The following is a 22,406-nucleotide window of genomic DNA, read 5'->3' as shown; positions in this document are numbered from 1 at the left end:
TATGCTGACCTGTAACTTGACCAAAAAATAATTAATAAACCAAATCACCTGAGCAATATCTCTTTTATTCCCTTCCACCAGTCCTCCGTAGGCAGCTGATGCCTCCGTATCTTTATCAATGTTTCCTCAGCCTCCGTGTACCTATGGAAGGTGGGTTGGAATTCGAACAGGTGATTTATCTCTTGTGCAATATAGAATAGATTTTCTAACTTATTAAAAACACTCTGTCCTGATGGAGGCCCTGTTCCTTCTGAAGTGCTGGAGGAAGCTGTGATTTGGTTGACAGCAAACTTATTAACTCTATTAGCATAAAGGTCATGTGACAACAGTCTTCCGGCACTGGTTAACAAATTTGGCAGTCCTCTGCTATGCAATTCCATGATCTTTGCCTTGAACTCATCCACCTCAGCTTGCATCTCTTGGCATTTTCTGTCCAATGCCTGCACAAAGTTCCTAAGGGTTAACACCTTTTTTATTAGCAAGATAGTTTCAATCCTGCTACTGATTCCTAATGCTGCCAGCTACCCCTTGGTTCGAGTATTCAAGAATTGGATCATCCTATTTGATTCCTTGGGCATATTTCTCAAACATGCTCTGGCCTTTTGGTTTTCGAATTGAGCCAAATTTATCAACTCCATTTGCTCGTGAATAGTTTCAATGGCCTGCCACTGGTCTGTAATGGATTGGCCAATTTTGGCCCATAGAATTTTCTTTATATCAGCTAGAGTTCTATCAAAAGTGAGCTCTTTCTCTAGCTCTTTTATTCTTTTTTCTAAGGCTTTGACCTCTCTTGTTTTCTCAGCTACCTCCTGCTTTGATTTGTCATATTTTGCCTCAATTGTAGCCAGCTTTTCCTTGGTTTGTCTCAACTCTGTCATTTGTAATTCCAGAGCTTCAATTTCCTTCATCATATTGTCCATTTTTAAGTTGGTGTCCTTATCTGTAGGTGTTGAGGTAGTTGCTGTAGTTGGTGCTGAACTTGAGGTACCTGCTTCTGCTGCTGGAGTGATAAGGGGGACTGTTGTGCTGGTCGTGGGAGGGGCGGCTGTGGAGATCTGAGCTGTTTGAATTGGCTGAGAGGCCAACTCTCCCTGTCTTCCCTGCAATGCTGCCTCCAAGGCAGTCTCTGTTTCTGCCAACCTTTTATGCAAGGTCATGAGTAAAGCTACTACATCCTTTTCTTCTTTCTGTTGAGCTACCTCTGTAGTCTGAGGATGCAACGTAGATGACAGTTTGATTTGTTTCCTAAGGGCAGCTATGTCTTCATCCCTCTTTTTTAATAGAGCTTGCACGCCCTTGGGATTAGAGGGATCATGTCCCATCTCTATGATAATCTCCTCCAAGGACTTGATTCTATTGTCCTTGGCCTGTGAGGAAGCCTTTTCCAACTCAAGTTGGGCAGCAGTGTTGTGCAAAGAATTTTGCAGTTTGAGAGCTAGCAATGTCTTATCTGCTAGGGTAGAATATAGCATTTCCCCTGTCTTCTTGTGCAATTCAATCTGGTCCATTGGATGTATATCCTTGGCAAACACCTCCAGATTGGTTCTAATGTAATCAGCAGCTGATTGGGGTTGTTGAGTTGTAGGCTTGAAGTGACCAAGGGTCATCTTGCCTTCTTGGATGTCATAGGCCGCCATTAGTCTTTGCTGGTTGGTGGGAGCCATCCTTATTAACTGATTATACAGTTGGATTCTCACTGGTTCATTCCTAGCCTTTATATCAATAAATGCATTTTTAATGTCAGAGGGTTGTCGGCCTTGTTGTATTGTGGATGATACTTCCACGCCCCGCTGTCTCTCATGCTCCTACTGAAATGAGCTGACCGATGTCTCCATGCTGGGAGGAACCTGCTGTTCAGTGGTTGTCTCTGGCATTTCTTCTTCTGAAAAAGGATTTAACCTTTGTCTCTTCTCCCCTTGCTGCTCTGTGGATGTGCCTGGAGGTGTTTCTGGCTATTTGTCCCTTTTCTTTGATCTCTCTTCATTGAGAGGTGTCTGCAACACCAAAATTTATGTTGCCTTTGTTTGTGTCGAAAAGTCTTGCCCTTGACTTTGTTCATCACTAGAAACTGGTTGATCCGCCATTTCCTCTTGCTGTCCTAAATGGTGCACTTGCTCTTCTGAATGCTCTACCTCTTTACATTTGTCTGTTGCTGCTGGTGGGACAGTCTGTTGGGCTGGTTGCTAGGGGGCCGTGGCAGATGAGGTGCCTACTCCAAGCTGTCAAGGAGCTGCAAAAGACACCTGTCCAAAAGATTCCAAGTCAACTGATTTTTCAAGGTTTTTGATTGCTTTTTCTATTATCTCTTCCTCAGACAGTTCTTCAACTAATGTGCCCTCTATCCATTCTGGTTGGTTGGCAAATTGTTCAATTTGGGGGATATCACAGTGTTCATATGCTGCAAGCTTGTATTTGACTCTTCTAAGGCTGATAAAGTGATTTGGGTCATAAGGTGCCTAGTAAAAACTTGTTTTCAATAACATAAAATCTTTCAACATCTTATCTGCCTCCTTCCAGGCTTCTTCTCTTTTATTGAAAATAAATGGGCCCAATTGATGCCTGATTTTCAGCTGTGCCTTTTTGCTTTTGCCATAGAAGTGAAGCATGTCTGCATTGCCAAACTGCCGGAAGTATTCCAAGGCAAAGAGTCTCATGGGGACATATTTAGGCAGTCTATAAGGGGCCAACTCACACCCATAAATCCTGATTACTGTGTGGTGTTGATAAAAATACCAATCTCCAATACTGTAGGTCTTGGAAAGTTGTAGGATTTTTTGCATTTCATCAGTGAGTCTAAGGAGAGGAGGGCTTACTAGCAAGGAGGAAGTTGGGTATATGAACAGGTCAATGAACTCACAGTAGGTGTATGGAGAGTAATAAACATGGTGGCAAACTGATGACCAAAATACTACGGACCTTCACCTCCCCTTAGCATCCAACCTTTTGAGGAAGACCGGGAAACTATCAGGCTGATAGTACAACAACAAGTGATATATGTAGGAAGTATATTTAAACACCCTTTCTCTCTCCAGGTTCATGAATTGCTCATGAATTTTGTCAGCTATGAAGGTGGCATAATCATACTGGACAGCGGGGGGTTGCCCTGGAGTGAACATGGATAGCATTACCAAGATAACCTCATCAACATACTCACTGGTATTGAATCCTAAGATGCAAGATATCATATCTACTAGCAGTCTCCCTGTTTCATTGAACCAAACATGTAGATAAGGAGGAGGTTGGCGGGGCTGGTAATCTGGGAGCATGAATAATTGGCCAATTCTCGCGACCTCTGAGCTGGGCAGCTTAGTGCCTTGGTTAAGTAGAAGATTCATAGAAAGGGGCATCAGAGGTTTGCTTGGCTCAAAGCTTAGCATCTCATTTATGGATTGAGGGGTGATGTGAAACAAAACAGCCCCAGATGGAGCCAAAACTGCTCTTTGAGTGGGTTCATAATGCTCACAGCACTGATGGATAAAGTCTGGGAATACATTCACTTGTGGAAAATAATAGATGGGTAGGTTGGACTCCAAGATACCCATGTCATCAGTACCGCTTCTGTGTTTTCTCCTTATTTCACAGACAGTTTCAATGTGATATTTGTTGCTTATTTCAACTGTTTCCTTCATTTGATAATCCCTGTTGGCAAGGGGCAGCCATTCCAAGCCCCTATGTGGAGCATTCAGTGGTGAAATATTCAGGGCAACTGGGGTCTCCATGCTCCGACAATAACTACAGCTGGTTTAGGCCAGTATTTCAGCAAAGACAAGAATTCTGATGATGGTTTTTCGGGCCAGGAGCTCAGAGTTTTAAGCTTTGTGTAGATATGTTTTGATGAGCAGAAGTCAATGAAAGGCCGAGTGTGCAAGGTTCTGCAATAAATTCACTGAGAGGGAGGAAATTGGAGGGCTTTAGCAGACTGTCTTCAGCGGTTCTGCGGACAAATTGGAGCTGGATTTTGAAGCTATGAATGGCAGCTTTGTCAGAGACAACAGAGACGCCGGGCTTTGGCCACAACTGAGTTATATGGTGAGGCAGAGAGGAAAAGGTCGCATGTGTCGATGTGCTCCAGGTAAATTTTGGTGTATTGGCAATTCTTGCAGAGAAAATATAAAAACAGGGTTACGGGCGTTGTTTCGGGTAAATACCTGGACTTAAGGCGCCGGTAACGAACGAGCAGGTGCAATGGAGAGCAATGGCGACAAATTGGTGGGCGGCAGCAGCTCGTTTGATCGAATTTTGGACTTAGGCGGAAAAACAACGTGAAATAGCATGCAGAGAGCTCCCAGAACTGAGCAGTGAAAATGACATAAAACGGTCGATTTGCGCATTTTTATGATAATTTGACACTTTTGGCGCTTTTTAACTATGACGTCAGCATGATGTCATTGGCGAGCTAGGTACGAAGGGTGACGTGGCGGGATGACGTCAGCAGGATGACTCGGCAAGGGGCTGATGTTTGTGCAGGTGATGTGGCATGGTGACGAGGCAGACACGTAGAACAGGATAGGTTACATGAGGCGCGCGTACAGAAGGCGGAAAGCGGTTTCATCGGACCGCTTTCTGTACGGGGGCGGAATCCGTCAGAGCCCCTCCGATGCAATAGGAAATGGACAAGTGTCTTTGGGTACGACGGAAAAACCGCCCCGCCATCGGAAGCTAACGACCGAGCAGCGGGGCGCCTCCGAAATCACCGAGAGCCGTCGGATGGGGAGGGCCCGATCCGACGGTGGATGGGACAATGATTTGACGGGATGTTAACGCACTGGGCCCGCCCGACTGTTAAATCTTTATTCAGCGCTTCAGGGTCTTAAACTTTGGGTTATACGGGTTTAATGGGTTTACAAATGGGCGCGGGTGGCTATTAATTTGATCAGATATCAAATTAATTCCAAAGGGAATGTATGCGCGGAAGAACTTAGTATAAAGTTCACATGTGGGGGAGGGAATGGTGGTTGTTAATTTAACCAAATGTCATATTAACCCTGGGTTAGGACGCGGAAGGGTTAATGCCAGGCCCCAAATGAGCTTAGCATGCCCCAGACTTAGGAAATATGGCTATAGTGCCAAGGGGAGGGATTATTTAGTATCTTTTTTGGGAATTTCATACAGTTTTAGTAGTGAATAGGGATAGGGGAGAAATTAGGGAGCTACATAGTAGAATTAGGAGTTAATATGATAATAGTGGAGTGGAAGAGGAAAGAGAACAATGGTAAGTCTATGAAGTAAAGATAGACATAGAGATCAGGTGGAAGATGAAAACATGATTGTTACACAAGAAATGTGTCTTCTTTTCATGAAGAAATCCAAAACCTTGACTTAATGTTTTTTGCAAAAATGAAGTAAGAACTAGGACTTGTTGGGCAGATCCCAAGGTCCTCTAGGGGGATGTTAGTAAGGAACTTTTGAGAAGGAGGTGAGGGGAAATTAGATATGCTTTTCAACATTCTGCTAAAAAAAAAAAAAAACACTGCTTTGATACCTCTACCACTGATGAGATGAGCCTTCTTTGTCAACGCCCAAAAACTGAGGATGATCTTGCTTCTGCAACGCCGGGCTACCTACCCAGCCTAATATACCTAGCATTTTTTGTTACTTCAGGAAGGGTGCACCTGCTGCCTGGCACTAATCACACTGTAAAAGAAGTAACCTCAAGAGGTCAAGACCCTATTCCCAGGAACAGGAATCTTCAGCACTTGGCCTCTTGTTCCTAATCACACTGCAAGTAAAAGAAAGCAATCAATGGGAGCAAGACCCTATCCCTCTGTGCGGGGATCTTCAGCACATGCTCTCATCATCCACTCGTGCATTCAATACATGTAGCGCTAAGAAACAGAGTATCACAAACCATGTAACTAGTGTTTCAGCAACAGAATTAAAGACAATGCAAATACATAAGAAATAAACAGCTACAGGAATAAAGGGGTGAATCTTGTGAGGAAGGCGGGCCCTTTCCTTCTCACAAGATTCCCCAAGAGAAAGAATTAAACTGGAACGCTCAAAACAAGTCTTTATTCATCTGTCAAGAAACTGATACATTACAAAAAGGAGACTAGCTCCTGTCTCACACAATGCTGTTCTGTGAATTACAGTTCGATCCCCTCTAATGATGATGTCTCCTCTTTTTAAAGAGGAGACATCATTTACAATTTTACACAAAAGCGAAGATCTCGATTCTGTTCGAAACAAAACTATTCTGTTCTTTCTTAAAAAGAGCTACTGTTACAACCGAGACAACAGAAATGCTATCTTCAAGATAATCCAGGTAACCGTATCTTCGGGCTGCTGCTATTATCCACAAAAAGTTCTTCCAGAATCGCAAATTACGCATAACGGGATTTGCGTGCTTGACGGCTGTTTCAGCAACTGAGTTAGCTGTTTCAGCATCGGGACCAGCTGTTTCAGCAACGGGACCAGCTGTTTCAGCAACGGAGTCGGCTGTTTCAGCAACGAAGTCAGCTGTTTCAGCAACGGCCGCTCGTTCCCAACAAGACATATAACTTATCTGCGATCTTTGACTTGTGTTAGCAACAATGCACTTCAATAATTGATAAAATATAAGAGTATTATGGAATTAAATGTAAGACAGATTAACCATATAATAAAGAAGAGGTTTCTATATACCTTGGGATAAAGTGAATGATAAAGACATTGAGGTTCATGGTTTTAAGAGTAAAGTGATGTCAAAATATATAGCAAAAATGGTACATAGTGGAGTCCTAACATCCCCCCCAGCTAAAAATGTTGCATGTCCTCAGGCAACCTCTTCATCTGAATCAGAGTCTGAGTACTGGGACTGGCAATGCAAATTACTCAAGCAGTAGCTGGAGAAGGTGGCGTCTGTAGGAGCTCGGAATCCGCTGTTGGTCTGCAACTGTCGCCATGCCGAGGCTTCCTCTCTGTTAGTCAACTGATAATGACTTTGATATTTTTCTGAAGGCAGCCATAAGATTGGAAAACGGAAATGATACCCAATCCAGTTGACTCCACAATGTTGAATGCAATCAATATACTTAGGGACCCTGGATAATGCAGCTTGAAGATTGAGAGGGTTAAAAGGATGATAATCCTGTCTTTCCTTGCATGACTGCTGCCAAAAGATATCATTGGCCTCCAATGCAGCAGGACCCTTCAATCTAATGTGCTCTTGACACTTAAAAAGGATTGAAGCCTGTAATTGCTCTATGTGCTCGTTCATTCCCGGCTTCTGCAAGAATTCATAATACTGTGCTATAAACATGGCTGGGCTTACAGGTTCTGGTCTAATCCACAGGAGTTTATTCTCCTCATTATGACTGCTGGCATTGAACGCAGTCTGCCAGGTGAGCTGATTAGACAAAAATGAAGCAAATGCCCTAATTTGTATATCACCTGCAATTGGAGTAAGATTAACTCTCCTTTCTTCAGGAAGGGCCTCATTATGAAGGTAGAGTTCACACAGCAGATGCTGGTCACTTTCAGGGGCCTCTTTAAAGGTCTCAACAAATTTCTCTGAAGTCAGTACTTCATGTGGTCTGCCATATGCTATTGATTTTATTTGAAAATAAACTAGTCGTTCAGTAAGAAAGAGAGAGTAATTTACAGAGGGTTTACGTGTAACCATCAACTTCCGTACCAATGAAAACATCAAGGCTATCCGTTCCTTAGACTGTCTGGCTTCCTTCTTATATTCTCTGTGCTCTTGCAATATTTGTTCCCAGCTATCCCAGTTAGCATATACATAGTTCTGCCATTGCAACTTATGCTGTTGTAATACTATATTCTGTTCTTCAGCATGTTTCTTCTTCCATCTGTTGAATTGTTCCAATGGGTCCCATAGCCGAGTCTGTGTCTGTTTAACAGAAGTAGTGGGTTGGGACACTATTTCCTCTGTCTGAATGGCTGCCTCAGAGGTAATGCATTGGGGCATTATTTCTTCTGTCGGGATACTTGCATCAGTAGTGTGCTGAGGCAGTGTCTCTTCTGCCGGAATAGCTGCATCAGTAGTCATTTGCTCTGGCAATGTTTCTTCTGTCGGAATATCTGAATCAATAGTCATGTGTTCTGGCAATGTTTCTTCTGTCGGAATATCTGAATCAATAGTAGTGTGCTCTGGCAGTGTTTCTTCTGCCGGAATAGCTGCATCAGTCCACAAGGGATGAGATATCTCTGGTTTGATTTCTTCTTCTTCTTGCACCATAGGGGGTCCTACTGGTTCTTGTGGAGCAGTAGGGCATTCCTCTTGTATTCCCTCTGTCATGATTGTTTCAGGGAGTGGAATTTCAACTACTTTATAGCCTGCATTCTGATAAATGGTGCCACACTCCTTGCACATATATTCCATACATGGCTCCCTGTTTTGCATTGAGGCTACATGTGCTAATGTATGGAGATTGAGTTCTTTTTCAAAGGCTTCTTGTGCCATGGCTAATTCAGCTCTGTAAGCTTCTAATTCAGACTTCAGGAACTCATTTTCCTGCAGTAGAGATGTCATAGTGTGTGGACCTTGTATGCTGATTATTTCTGTTGGAATATTTTGTTGATGCACGGTGGTAGCTGATTGTTGCACCACAATGGGTGGTTCCTGTGTTTCATCCACCGTGCCAGGAATGGATTCTTGTTCTCCAGTGACTAAATCTGATACCATACTGGGTAGTCCTTGTGTTTCATCAGGAATAAATTCTTGTTCCACAGCAACTAGTTCTGATACCATAGTAGGTAGTCCTTGTGTTTCATCCATCGGGCCAGACATGGACTCTTGTGCCTCAGTGACTAGTTCTGTTACCGCAGTGGGTGGTTCTTGTGTTTCATCCACTGGGTTAGGAATGGATTCCTGTGTCTCAATCTCCAGTTCCGGTACCACAGTGGGTGGTTCTTGTGTTTCATCCACCGGGTTAGGAATGGATTCCTGTGTCTTAATCTCCAGTTCTGGTACCACAGTGGGTGGTTCTTGTGTTTCATCCACCGGGTTAGGAATGAATTCCTGTGTCTCAATCTCCAGTTCTGGTATTTCAGTCACTGGGCATTTCCCATTATCATCCTGCTTGTTGTATTCCTGTGCCTCAGTGACTGGTTCTTGTGGAACAGTCACTGGGCCTTTCTCACTGTCAGACAACTTGGTAGATTCCTCTGCCTCAGTGACTGGTTCTTGTGGAGCAGTCACTGGGCATTTCCCACTATTATCCTGCTTGGTGTATTCTTGTGCCTCAGTGACTGGTTCTTGTGTTTCAGTCACTGGGCAAGTGACTGGTTCTTGTGGAGCAGTCACTTCTTGACCCATAAACAATGTCAGATTATCCCGAGGCACTGGTTTTTGTATGACCATGCCCTCGGACGAGCCAGGTTGGGAGGTTTGTGATGGGGATAAGGGTTTTAATAGAATAGTAGCAGGGTTAGGGGAAATGGAAGTGGATTTTGTCTCAACAGTCTTTGTCCTCTTCCTTTTTGGTAGGAAGGCAGTAAAGTCGCTGCCTTTCCTCTTTTTCGAACGGGAGGGCTTTTTCTTAGGGACAGGGTTTTCCGGAGGAGTAAGAATTTGGGATGTAGACCTTGTCCGTGGTCTGGAGCTTGTGACTGCTGGGGTTTTCCTCTTTTTCTTAACAGGTGAAGAAGGGGGTGTTAGAGAATCGTCACTAGGGACAGGAATAGTAGAGGGTGTTAGCTCTGCTAACCGAGACGAGCTCGGGGTTGGATTGACCGGGGAATGCGGGGTTTCCTCCTGAGGAATTTCGGGAATATCATGAGGACTTCCAGACGGTTGGGACGTTTGGTCCTGCTGAGAAATTTCGGCCGGCTGGGGAATTTCGGGTGTTTGTAGGGGAATTTCGGCCGGCTGGGGAACTTCAGGTGGGGCTTGCAGAGGGACTTCAGGTAGGGCCTGCAGAGGGACTTCAGGTAGGGCCTGCAGAGGGGGATTTTGCTGAGCAAAACCCCTCTGTATTAGCAGCTGGCATAAGCGGTGATGGGTAAGGGATGACATTGGGGATTTGGCTCGTTTACAATAATACGACATGTTTTTAATACAACCAAGCAGATAATAAGGGATATTGATGAGCCTTCCATTCCTCAAATGATTCAGCAAAACAAAGTCATGATTGTACACTACCTGATAACGCCCCTCACATGTTAGGTAGTGTTTGACGAATTCTGCTACTGATGGCCATGGTTGAGGAAGTGAGTGCAGACTGACCCCGCGGCCTCTGGGTTCCACTTGCTCGTCCGGGCGCAGGAATTCTTGCTGCGCGTTAAGAACGACCTGCTTCCTGCTAAACCAGCGAATGCCCTCGGCTGGCAACCCTGATACCTGAACTATGTCATCCTCTGTCACTGAAATGCGAACCCCTCGGACCACTGAGAAATTGTCTTCAAGGTTTTGTGCAAACTCTAATACTTCTTCTGCGTTAAATTCTCCCAACCTCTCAAAATATGCTGTCCACCCCGCTTGTTGGAAGATCTGATACACTTCAGGAAAGAACTGAAGAAGACTTATGGAGCTGGGCTCATTTCTAATGGCCGTCCCTCCCATGGCTGAAGCTTTGAGTTTTCCGCAGAAGCACAATACAGTATTCTCAGACCCTGATCGGACTAGTTGTTGCAACAAAGGCTGCGTAGTCTAAATGACGGCAAAAATGGATATGATAACCGGCGGCAGGTTGGTTCATGCGAAATGATTTTTCCATTTTCGGAATTCCCCCCCCTACGGATGGTGTAATAATGATTGAACGTGGAAAGATATGCAATCATTATGAAATGAAATCCTCTCTTTTAATATGATTTAACCGAATTACATTAAAACCATATACCTTATACTTTACCTTTGATTAATAATTCGAAGTGTCGGTTGCAATAGCTTTAATGATCATAGAAGGGTCTGTGGATTGTTAGAACAAAGGTGTATATGCCAAATAATTTTCACCAAAAGTATCGTGAAGAACCAGAAAGCTTTTGTAAGAGCAAGGAGGGATACTGCTTTGATGATAACCAATTGCTGAAACTGTTGTTTAAGCAACTGAAAATGAACGATACATTGCTGAGGTAGGTGTTTCAGCAATCGAAGAAATCGATAATGCATTTGTTGAAACAGGTGTTTCATCAACAGGTGTTTCAGCAACGGAAAAAGCTGGTGTTACGTTGCTGAAACAGGTGTTTCAGCAACGGGAAAAATCAGAAAATTGGGATAACTGACTTAGGTCTGTGAATGGTAAGGGATTATTTCAGCAGTAAGGGGTGGAAAATACTGACTGAAGGAGGATATTTCAGGAGTGGTGGGAGTGATAGAAATAATGTGGGTATGGGGGGATATTGCTTTTAGGAAAAAGGGGGTAAAATGATGGGAAGAAGCTTCTTGATTTAAAGCTTCAGATCTTCTCATGATGAATCTGTCCTCCTTATTGCTTTTCCAGAATCTGCAAAATTCAATTGTAATATGCCAATCCTTGACAGGGATTATTAGTGCTAAATCTAATCTAATAAAAAATAGTGCAGAAATTTAAGTGCTGTGAGGAGCAGAAGACTCCCCTGGAAAAAGATAATGAATATCAGTCATGCAAGCAGTCTTGAAATCCTCTTTAGAAACAGGGCGCTCATACAAACGGAGCCTATGGCCATTGACTAGTAGAGGTGTTTTAGCATCATCAATTGTTACAAGTCTTACCGTTCCGTTTGGAAAGACATCATCTACTTCATATGGTCCAAGCCACCATGTACGTAGCTTTCCCTGAAAATTTTCAAACCGAGAATCATACAGCAAGGCCCAATTACCTTTTTGGAACTGCTTGTGTTTGATAATTTTGTCATGCCACTTCATCCTTTGTTGTTGAATCATGTTTGTTTGGTGAATGGCATCCAATCTCTTTTCATCCAACTCCAAAAGTTGCTGCAATCTAGCTGTCTGCACATCATTCAAATCAAGATTAACAGCTAAGGCAGTTTTTAAAGTTTTAATTTCAAATTCCACAGGAAAAATAGCATTTTTACCATAAACCAATTCATAGGGAGAAAAACCTGTAGTGTTTCTCCAAGTAGTCCTGTAAGCCCATAATGCCTCAGGGAGCCTTTGGGACCAATCCTTTCGGTTGTCCTTCACTGTTTTAGTTAGAATGGCCTCTAAAACTTTATTTGTGCTTTCCACCTGCCCATTGGCCTGGGGGTGGTACGGTGTGGTCATTCTATGTTGAATATGATATTTGTGAAGAGTAGATTTAAAACCATGAGAATTGAATGGAGGTCCTCCATCAGTAACTAGCTCTCTGGGGATTCCAAATCTAGTGAAAATATCTTCAAACAAGAAGGACAGCACAGCCTCTTCATTGGCTCTAATAAGTGCTTTGGCCTCCACCCACTTAGTCATATAGTCTGTGCAGACTAATATATAGGTTCTTTGATTGGATGGAGGGTTAATGGGTCCTATGAAGTCCAAGGCCCATCTTTCAAATGGTTCAGAAACTACCTGGGGGTTTAATGGCATTTGGTCTCTATGATTGGGTTGACCCATTCTCTGGCAGCTGTCACAAGCCCTTACATACTTCTTTGCATCCTTGAATAGTGAGGGCCAATAGTAACCCATCCTCAGAATTTTATGCGCTGTTCTTTTATCAGCAAAATGGCCTCCACAAGGGCCATCATGACAAGCTTTCAATATGTCGTACACTTCATCTTCTCTAATGCATCTTCGGATCTCCTGATCAAGCCCAGTATAGAAGAGACATCCACTTATCCAGCTATACCTGGCACTTTGTTGAACAATTCTTCTCTTTTCTCTATATGACAGGTGTGCTGGTAGTTTTCCTGCAACCAAGTAATTAGCAATATCTGCATACCATGGAGAATGAGCAGAAACTGCAAACAAATATTCGTCAGGAAAACTATCATCTACTGGAATATCATTATCAGTTTTTAACCGTGAAAGAAAATCAGCCACCACATTTTCCTTACCAGGCCGATCTACAATTGTAATATCAAATTCCTGCAATAGTAACAGCCATCTGGTAACTCTAGCATTTGTGACAGATTTGTTCATTAAGTATTTAATAGCTGAATGATCAGTGTGCACAAAAGTAGGATACCCAGTAATATAGTGTCTGAATTTATTAATGGCATAGATTACTGCAAGGAATTCTTTCTCGGTAACTGTATAGTTAAGCTCAGCAGAGGTCATATTCTTACTGATAAAGTATATAGCATAAGGAAGATGATTTTCCTCTTGTCCCAGGACTGCTCCAATAGCAACATCTGAAGCATCAGAGGATATGTGAAACGGAAGATTCCAGTCAGGCCCCCTCAGAATAGGAGCAGTAGACAGCTGATGCTTCAATTCTTCAAAAGCTTTTTGACAAGAATTAGTCCACTTGAATTCAGCATTTTTCATAAGCAATACAAACAATGGAGAAGCTATTTTAGAGAAATCTTTAATAAATCTCCTATAATAACCAGCATGTCCTAAAAAACTTCTCACATCAGTTTGAGTTTTAGGAACAGAAAGATTCTAAATGACTAATATTTTAGATGGATCTACCTGAATACCTAGAGATGAAATAAAATGTCCAAGCACTATTCCCTCACTCATCATCATGTGGCATTTTTCGGTACTTAAGGAAAGGTGGGCTTGAATACATCTTTTAAGTACTTTCTCAAGGTTTTGTAATCCCTCTTCAAAAGACACACCATAGGGGGTAAAATCATCCATAAATATTTCCATACAATCATTCAGCATATCGGAAAAAATTCCTATAACAGCTCTTTGAAAGGTTGCTGGTGCATTGCATAATCCAAATGGGAGAACTCTATAGGCGAAAGTTCCCCAAGGGCTGGTGAAAGTGGTCTTGTCTTGATCCTGGGGTGCAATTTTTATCTGATTATACCCACTGAATCCATCTAGAAAAGAAAAGAATTTCTTCCCTGCAAGACTGTCCAACACCTGATCAATGAAAGGTAAGGGAAAGTGATCCTTTTGGGTAGCTTTGTTTAAAGCCCTATAGTCAACACATACCCTCCATTTCCCGTTTTTCTTAGGAACAATTACTAACGGGGAAACCCATTCACTGTCAGATATGGGGTATATAAATCCTGCGTTAAGCAATTTTTGAAGTTCTTCTTTAACAATTTCTCGTAAATTAGGATTCATTCGTCTTTGGGGTTGACAAACAGGTCGGCATCCTTCTTTAATGTAAATTCTATGAGTACATAATTCAGAAGAAATACCTTTCATGTCCGTGTAATCCCAGGCAAATGCCTCCTTATATTCGTGTAATAACTTCATTAGTTGCTGTGTTTCAGCATCTGTTAGATCAGGATTTATGTTTAATGTCTTACCGGGTTCAATTTCAACTGCTATGCTCTTAGATGGGATCGTGGTTAAAGTTTGAGATGAATCTTCAGGTTCAATCTTTTCTTGTACATCCGTTTCAAAAATTGCAGTTAATTGATTGTGTGTTTCAGCAATAACAGAAGAAGGTTCACAAATAAAATTATTGATTATCTCATCCTCTGTATTGTCTTTAAGAGTTAAAGCTTGTCCTATAGTTAGAATCGGCTGAACAGCATTATCATCATAATCCATCCATATAGAATCTTCATTATTAACTACTGGCGTAGCGTGAGGATAAAGAGTTAATTGTTTTGTTTCATAACCATTAGAAATTGTCATTGAACCAGATCTGCAACTAATAAATGCATCAGCTGTGGCCAACCATGGCCTTCCTAGAATTAAGGGATGTCCCCCCAGCTTTGTTTTAGTTTGCAATACAACAAAATCAGCTGGATATTTCCAGGATTCAACTGAAATGAGCAGGTCTTCAACAACCCCTTCTGGCTTGATTGTGGAACGGTCAGCTAACTCTAAAATGGTGGGTGTATCTCTGATTGTGTTATTCAGCTGTAACAATTGTGAAGTTTCCAGAGTCATTATATTAATTGCTGCACCTAAGTCTACCAAAACTCGGGGAATTACCGCTTTACCAATCTGAACTGTGACAGTAGGATGGCCAGGATCACCATATTTTACAGGAGGGGCTTTTCCAGACATTAATGCAGACAAGTCTCCCATCACATGTACTGTAAGGGGGTCCTTGGTTTTCCTACCAGGTTTCTTAACACAAATATCCCTTAATGTTTTGGCATAAATTGGTACATCTCTTAATGCTTGTAAAAGTGGAATTTTAATATATAAATTTTGCAATTCCCCCATAAAATTAAAAGCAGGTGTTTCAGCTGTTTTGGTTAAAACCAAACGCTCGGGGAATGGTGGTTCTGTTAATTCAATATTTTTGTTAGGAGGTGGTTGAGCTTCTTTTTGTTTCTCAGTTTCATTTTTATCTGAATCAGTTATGTCATCTATGATAGGCTCTACTACTCTTCCAGATCTCAAGTGAATATCATTACATTGCATAGTAGGAAGTATAGACTGATTCTGAATATCAATGACTTGCACAGCTTTATTATTGGGGTTAGGATTTGGTTGCGCAGGTAGTTGGGGTCTCATTTGGTTGTTTGGTGGGGCATTTGATGGCAGAGAGAGTGATTTTTGGAATTGAGGCATTTGATTTGGGTATGGGAGTGATTGACTATTCCAACTTGGGTTCCAAGGATTGAAAGGAGGTGGTTGCTGTGGAGGCCAAGGAGTCCACATTGAAGGGTCAACAAAGGGAGGGTTTTGCATTTGCATGGGTGGGAAATTCATTTGACTGAAAAGTGGATATTGCATTTGGTTGAAGGGGGGGTAGCTTGTTTGGCCAAAAGCAGAATAATTGTTCCAACGATTAAATGGCATACCAGAGTTCGTACCTTGCCCTTTAGGTTGCCATTGTCTTCTTTGAGTTAGCAGGTAGACTGCTTCAGCTTCTTCCTCTGTTGGCTGCATCGCTGCTTTTATCCCTGGTAGAGATGGACACTGTTCTGTCTCATGATCTTTCTCACAAAGAGTGCAAACTGGTACTTTATCTCTTGGACACTCCCTTAGTGGATGTTTATCTCTACATTTCGGGCAATAGACAGCCAGAGTTGCTTCTGCCTTAGCCTGCTTCTTCTTAACCTGCAAAGTGTCAATCTGCGAGGCAAAAGAACTTAGCATTTCGGTTTTAAATTCTTCAAGCAAATTACCTATCTCTGCTCTTGTTGCTCCTCCATTGGCTGATTTCTGTACCCTTGAATAGGTGGAATCTCTTATTCTGTTTCTTGCAGCTCCCCTAGAACACCTTTTAGCAAGTTCACAAATCTCATCATATGATTCCTTAGATATATCTCCCTTAGCAAGCATATTTAACATATTTAAACAATCATCCCTTAAACCTCTAAGTAAGATTGTTTTACGAATTTCCTTACTTATATCTGGATGATCGGATCTCTGTATGTTGTATTGCAATCTTTCGATGTAGTCCTCCAGGCTTTCATCCGATTTTTGTGCCATATTAAATAATTCATCCTTCTTCTCTCTCGTCCGGCAGTAGTCTTGATATTTAAGCAGAAATTTTTGTTTCATTTGTTCCCATGTTGTGATTACCTGACTTCCAAGGCTCATGAACCATCTCAAGGCATTCCCTTTCAAGGTGGCTGGAAACAGTTTCAACTTTTGAGCATTAGTAACATAATCATAACTTCTGCATAAAATATCAAATTCAAAAAGAAACTCATCAGGATCCTCAGTAGATAAACCATGAAAGTTGGGTAGGGCAGACAGTGGGATGTTTTTCATTGTTCCTGCAGGAAGATCACTGATGGGAAATCCCAAGGTGGAAAGGGAATTTTCATCCCTTCTTTCTTCTTCAGGACCTGCACGTCCTCCTCCAAAGAGGAATGCATCATTATTATCTTCCATTGTTGGCCCTCCTACTGCGCTTTCTCGATCGTCAGAATCCTCTATTGGTTCTTCAATGTTTTCTACCGGTTGTCCAGCACTTTCTACTATTTCCTCAATGTGTTCTACTGATCTGTTAATACTTCCTTCTGACTCTTCAGTGCTGACTGCTGGTTCCTCTGTATTTTCAGGACCCACAACTTCTTCTGTTCTGTAATCTGACTGAGGGGAGTGCTGAAACTTTGATTTCCGAGAACTTAATCTTTGTGATGATTCAGCCTTTGATACAATCTCGTCAATAAACGTTTTTCGTCCTCCCCAGCCTTTGCCACCTGCGCGGTTATTTTTCTTCTGGTTTCCTCGTCCTCTCATACAATCTGCACATTAGAAAAAATAGATAAATGCTTTTTGAAATCTATAATTACCTTCCCCGGCAACGGCGCCAAAATGTTGGTCGCTCTAATTGTTTTCACAATTCGAGCTCCACATAAATTGTCAACCCGAGAAGGTCTTTTTATTCCAAAGGTAATAGCGCACTGGATATGCTCAATTTCAAAAGCAGCTCAATGTTGTAGTAAAAGAAAGTCACACACATCTGTTTAAATTCATCAATCTATCAATTCACAGTCTACTTAATTAAAGCTGAAGTCAATTAACTTATAGCAGACACGATTTCTCTGTTACAGCAAAGGGAAATAAATTTATAAGGAAAGAAATCATTCAACCATAGCAGGAACAGGACCCTATTCCTTGGTGGGAACTTCAGCACCTGCTGCCTGGCACTAATCACACTGTAAAAGAAGTAACCTCAAGAGGTCAAGACCCTATTCCCAGGAACAGGAATCTTCAGCACTTGGCCTCTTGTTCCTAATCACACTGCAAGTAAAAGAAAGCAATCAATGGGAGCAAGACCCTATCCCTCTGTGCGGGGATCTTCAGCACATGCTCTCATCATCCACTCGTGCATTCAATACATGTAGCGCTAAGAAACAGAGTATCACAAACCATGTAACTAGTGTTTCAGCAACAGAATTAAAGACAATGCAAATACATAAGAAATAAACAGCTACAGGAATAAAGGGGTGAATCTTGTGAGGAAGGCGGGCCCTTTCCTTCTCACAAGATTCCCCAAGAGAAAGAATTAAACTGGAACGCTCAAAACAAGTCTTTATTCATCTGTCAAGAAACTGATACATTACAAAAAGGAGACTAGCTCCTGTCTCACACAATGCTGTTCTGTGAATTACAGTTCGATCCCCTCTAATGATGATGTCTCCTCTTTTTAAAGAGGAGACATCATTTACAATTTTACACAAAAGCGAAGATCTCGATTCTGTTCGAAACAAAACTATTCTGTTCTTTCTTAAAAAGAGATACTGTTACAACCGAGACAACAGAAATGCTATCTTCAAGATAATCCAGGTAACCGTATCTTCGGGCTGCTGCTATTATCCACAAAAAGTTCTTCCAGAATCGCAAATTACGCATAACGGGATTTGCGTGCTTGACGGCTGTTTCAGCAACTGAGTTAGCTGTTTCAGCATCGGGACCAGCTGTTTCAGCAACGGGACCAGCTGTTTCAACAACGGAGTCGGCTGTTTCAGCAACGAAGTCAGCTGTTTCAGCAACGGCCGCTCGTTCCCAACAAGACATATAACTTATCTGCGATCTTTGACTTGTGTTAGCAACAATGCACTTCAATAATTGATAAAATATAAGAGTATTATGGAATTAAATGTAAGACAGATTAACCATATAATAAAGAAGAGGTTTCTATATACCTTGGGATAAAGTGAATGATAAAGACATTGAGGTTCATGGTTTTAAGAGTAAAGTGATGTCAAAATATATAGCAAAAATGGTACATAGTGGAGTCCTAACACTTCCAAGGGCCCAGATTAAGCTATTGGGCTCCTTCATTCTCTACCTAGCTACTAGTCTGCCAAGCTTAAACTGTTTGGCTTTCCTTTAACTGAGAAATCTTCAAAAATGGAACTTTTGCAGTATGAAAAAAGATGAACATTTTTGGCACTCCCACTGTCAATCATGAAATATGAAACCTGGTGCAACAGGAGGCCAACAGTGGCTCCACTTGGGGATGACTTTTCCTTGTGAAAAGCCAAGAACAGCAGGTCAGACTGCCTTGATCCTCTGTGGTTGCTATACTCTAAAATCTTTCCCTTTAATGGCTGCTTTATTTATGAACATGATAGCATACTTGAGGAGCTTAGGGCCTTCACTTCGGGCTTCAATTACAACGAGTTGCTATCCAAACAGAAACTTAAATCCTACCTACCTACCCTAATCAGCACTTGTTTGCTGGTTAGGTAAAATGAAACAACCAGTGCAACCATTTAAGCACTTGTAAAAAGAAACTAACTGTTTGACTGACAGTTAGTGAAATGAAAAACATTGTTGGGTGATGTGCCCCCATGGTCAAAATTGTGACATATAAAGGCCACTGCTGGAATACTTGATTCTCATAGAGAAAACATGTTACAAATTTTTAGTTTAGAAAGGTCTCCATATAATCTGCTACAGGATCAACAAAAGCATCTTGTGGGATGGTTCTATCTGAGCTTTCTTGGTTTGACGGAGCAACTGTATCCTCTGTAACAAATTCTGCAACTAGTCCTTTAGCCTTTGTCTTGAAAGCACAGTCATCCTTAATTTGTAAGTCATAAGGCAGTACAATTTTCCCATGAGTTGGAGGAGGAAGTCCTTGAAAAAAAATTTAGGATCTTGAAAATCGTATGACCGGATTTGGGAATGCAAAAGTTCAATCTCATTTTCATGTTCCTCCACAACTAAATCAAGAAGACATATCTTGATTTGGGGCTGTTGTATTGCATTGATCTTAAACAACAACTGTCTGACAAAATTTTCATCAAGCTCATATTTTGATAATAACTTTCTGAATTCATTTATAGCTTGTTTAACTTCATCTTCCACATACCCGGTCATCCTATCTGACTATTACCAGTGTGAAAAGGGATTACTTGGCTGTGAAACTGCTCAAAATTTTGAATTTTTTTTTATCCAGGTCTGCTCCACCAGTGGAGTCTTTGTTTGTGAAGATGATGCGGAGTCACCAGATGGATGATTCAACTTTGGAGTGTCTGATCTTTGTCCATCATCACATATCAGAACTAAACTTTTGTTTTAGTGTTTCTGGAAGAAAAGATGACCTTCTCCAGAGACTAAAAAGGAAATTTTTGGTCTGGTTCTTCCCCAGTGGAGCTTTCCAACTTGATTTATGAAATTATCTGAGGATGTTCCCCAGCGGAGTCGCCATTATGTTATCACTCAGGTTGTCCTTAAGCTCCAGAAAGGATACGGCCGAGGTAACCACAAACCAACTTTGGACTGCAGGTTCTAGCCCACTTGCAGTCAGAGAGGGCTCTCTCTTTATGATATAGCTTTGTTGATGATAATTTTAGGCTAGCTATTGAGTTCAGGGGTTTTGCTTGTGTTTTGGTTGGAAAGATGATGTTTCAAGTAGAGAGGCAAGGCATATGGTGGTAAATTTCAAACCATTGGGCATGGGGTCATGGAGTAAGACTGTTGGTGCGCTTTCTTAATCATGAAAAGGATGAGGAGCAGGGTAGCTATTCATGAAACAATTTTGCAAGTTTATAAGGATGAATAAGGGCTAAAGAATGAGAGGCAGCAAAGAATCTCTCAAACAGGTTAGCAGGAGGAAGATGAATGAACTCTATCTGGGAGCAGCTAAGAATTCCTAGATGACAGTCATTCATATGTGAAAATAGATCAAACATGAGCCATAACAGAATTCATATTTATGTCTAGTTCAAGAAGAAAAACATTAAGAAGCCACAGAGCCTGGGCATAGAGTGCAGCAAAGCAAATTCTATACCAATCTTTTGTTAAGTGACTTGAGTATGTATGAAAATGAAATAACAGAGGTAGGGAGACTTATTGTATCATATTGCAGCACAAGAATTCCTCATTTAACTCTTCAGAAACATTAATCACACATCAACAGTCCATTCTCCAAGCTTGTATGCAGTCTTTGATTATAGAAAAAATATCAGAAATACAGTGCAAGTCTTTCCGGAATACATCAGTCGACCAACCCCTTTTACAGTGCAAGAGGTCGTATATATACAAAAAGAAGTCACAAAATATCTAGGTGATGACTCTTCAGACAATAAATTACATCACCAACTCCTGCCAGGGAGTAAGTGAAACATTAAACACTGCAGTTAATGTTAGCTTGCTAGTTGTCTGTTTCTGTCAGAAAACCATTGACTTTGTAGGTTGAGTGGGTGGGCTGCCTACTGTGCATTTATTTTAGCGCGTGTCCCCTGATGTTGGTACGTTGCCAGCTGCTGCCTGGGTCTTTGTCCTGCATGTTTGGCTTTTTAGCATTGGATGAGCTGTAATCATCAATTCAATTTTGCTCCATGTCGATCTACCTTTGACAGGTGTATCTTGCCATTTCTATATGCTGACCTGTAACTTGACCAAAAAATAATTAATAAACCAAATCACCTGAGCAATATCTCTTTTATTCCCTTCCACCAGTCCTCCGTAGGCAGCTGATGCCTCTGTATCTTTATCAATGTTTCCTCAGCCTCCGTGTACCTATGGAAGGTGGGTTGGAATTCGAACAGGTGATTTATCTCTTGTGCAATATAGAATAGATTTTCTAACTTATTAAAAACACTCTGTCCTGATGGAGGCCCTGTTCCTTCTGAAGTGCTGGAGGAAGCTGTGATTTGGTTGGCAGCAAAATTATTGACTCTATTAGCATAAAGGTCATGTGACAGCAGTCTTCTGGCACTGGTTAACAAACTTGGCAGTCCTCTGCTATGCAATGCCATGATCTTTGCCTTGAACTCATCCACCTCAGCTTGCATCTCTTGGCATTTTCTGTCCAATGCCTGCACAAAGTTCCTAAGGGTTAACACCTTTTTTATTAGCAAGATAGTTTCAGTCCTGCTACTGATTCCTAATGCTGCCAGCTGCCCCTTGGTTCGAGTATTCAAGAATTGGATCATCCTATTTGCTTCCTCGGGCATATTTCTCAAAGATGCTCTGGCCTTTTGGTTTTCGAATTGAGCCAAATTTATCAACTCCATTTGCTCATGAATAGTTTCAATGGCCTGCCACTGGTCTGTAATGGATTGGCCGATTTTGGCCCATAGAATTTCCTTTATATCAGCTAGAGTTCTATCAAAAGTGAGCTCTTTCTCTACCTCTTTTTTTTCTTTTCTAAGGCTTTGACCTCTCTTGTTTTCTCAGCTACCTCCTGCTTTGATTTGTCATATTTTGCCTCAATTGTAGCCAGCGTTTCCTTGGTTTGTCTCAACTCTCTCATTTGTAATTCCAGAGCTTCAATTTCCTTCATCATATTGTCCATTTTTAAGCTGGTGTCCTTATCTGTAGGTGTTGAGGTAGTTTCCGTAGTTGGTGCTGAACTTGAGGTACCTGCTTCTGCTGCTGGAGCGATAAGGGGGGCTGTTGTGCTAGTCATGGGAGGGGCGGCTGTGGAGATCTGAGCTGTTTGAATTGGCTGAGAGGCCAACTCTCCCTGTCTTCCCTGCAATGCTGCCTCCAAGGCAGTCTCTGTTTCTACCAACTTTTTATGCAAGGTCATGAGTAAAGCTACTAC

The sequence above is a fragment of the Pinus tabuliformis genome, chromosome 3_1 (genome assembly GCF_031772625.1).
Source record: "Pinus tabuliformis cultivar Carrire ecotype Pingquan chromosome 3_1, CPIR1, whole genome shotgun sequence".
Taxonomy (NCBI): domain Eukaryota; kingdom Viridiplantae; phylum Streptophyta; class Pinopsida; order Pinales; family Pinaceae; genus Pinus; species Pinus tabuliformis.
This window is presented reverse-complemented; position numbering follows the sequence as displayed.